The following is a 1989-nucleotide window of genomic DNA, read 5'->3' as shown; positions in this document are numbered from 1 at the left end:
TACTGCAGCAATCTGTTCATTTTTGTGGTAAATTAAAAGTGTGTTTCATTTTGTACTCTCGTAATACCGACACAAAACTGGCCACTATGTACCAGCTTATTGTGGCGGCTCTTTAACTAAAGAACAACATAATATGATATTATCTTTATGATGGTGTCTCTCATTGGAACAGATACAGCCTGTGTTGGTCTTTGAGCTCTTGCTTGTTAACAATTGTTTTTGCTCTTACGTGTGGCCGTCCGGACTTCCGACGCTCGTTGGCATTTTGACTTTCACTAGCGCCGAGGGCTTTGCAGTGAGTGAAGAATGAGTGAATTATCAGTGGCAAAACGACGCTTTGGCTCTTTGTCGTTACGAAAGTGGCTGAGGGCTTGCAGTGAGTGGAGAATAAGTAAGTTATCATGTGGCAAAACGACGATTTAGTTGATAGTATCAGAGTTTCGCTTTAGATTTTAACTTGTTTAAAGAAGTTTTTCTTTTCCGGCCGCTTCTATGTAGCGGGTTTATCGTAATGTCCACTGTGGTACAATTTTCTTTAGCTAGATTAAGAACACTGTCCAAGACCAGTCTTGAAGCAGGCGTCAAAATCCAGTTGAGATTAAACCACCATATATTACTGATAGTACTTGGTGAAGGGAAACTTAATGATGTGAAACTTTACTGACAGCATTTTGTGATAAAGGACTGCAGTAACGTCATTTCAGTTGGAGTTTGAGAATGCTATTTGTTTTAATCGGCCATAGTTGTAGCACTGGTTGTTGAGAACATTAAAAAAAACTGTGTGGAGGAACATTTTCTTCATGCGTTTTTAATGACTTTTACCCAGATTCAAACCCAGATTCAAACGGTGAGCAGCACAATGCCAGATAAGCACAGGTTGTTGCAAACACTACCACCAATCAACCTTTCATAACGGAAGTATTCCTGTCAGTTGCAATGGCTAAACTTGTTCCAAGACTCGTGCAACCGTCTTCGAAATTGTTTGCGCGTCACATTCTGACAGGCGGCATATGGTGCAGACCTTGTAAAGCACTGAACTGTTTTATCTAAAATTCCAAAGTTCTGTTGTTTAATTTATAAAGTAGGTCATAGTTACTTATGTTGTTGTCTCGAGTTCTAATCCAAGAATTGACTGGTTCATGGTGGCTATAAATCGCTCGGTATAAGGTATTGACTTTCCTTGCATTTGCCACAAGTTTGGAGAAACCATACTTTTTACTCCTGCAATTATCGTGCATTGAGGACCGGATAAACCAAGGTTACTTGATTTGTCTCTCTGTGGTTTGTGGCTTTGTCCGCAGAAAAACACATTGAAAGCTTTTCTCTTTACGTAAGCTGCTGCTACCGCGGCCATGTCCGGGAACAGCTTTACACGAACAGCCAAAGTCGCCGACGTCTGCTCCTGCTGCAAACAGCTCCGCAAATCTTTTCCTCATACTGAAGCGCTGCTGATATTGATTTAATTATTCCAAGCGCTGTTCGAAGTTGCAACAACTTTTCGGGCGTCTATCTTCGACATCACAGCTCTGCTATGCACTAACGAATTTTGATGCAATTTACCATGTTTCATTTTGTAATTTAATTATTCCAAGCGCGGTTCGAAGTTGGAGGAGTCTATCTTCGACCTCACAGCTCTGCTATGCGCTAACGAATTTTAATGCAATTCACCCTATGTTTCATTTTGTAATTGTTTCAATTTATCACTGTTTAAAACCAAACCTTTGGCTAAAGACCCATTCGAGCTCCCAGATGGCGCTATCCAATTGCTATTCCGCTGAGAAAATCATTGTACGTATTTATTGCACTGAAGAATGTTGTAGCCAGAGTCTGATGCTAATAACTGAAAATGCATTTAAATTATTGGTGTTCGATGCAATTGGCTGCGTCGTGTTTCGTGGTTCTGAATTTGCGCCCGTCCGGCGCCGTGGTATAGTGGTTAGCGCCCCTGCCTGTAACCCAGAGGTAATGGGTTCAAGGCTCGATGCGGCT

The sequence above is a fragment of the Ciona intestinalis genome, unplaced genomic scaffold (genome assembly GCF_000224145.3).
Source record: "Ciona intestinalis unplaced genomic scaffold, KH HT000547.1, whole genome shotgun sequence".
Lineage (NCBI taxonomy): Eukaryota > Metazoa > Chordata > Ascidiacea > Phlebobranchia > Cionidae > Ciona > Ciona intestinalis.
Note: the sequence above shows the minus strand (reverse complement) of the source record.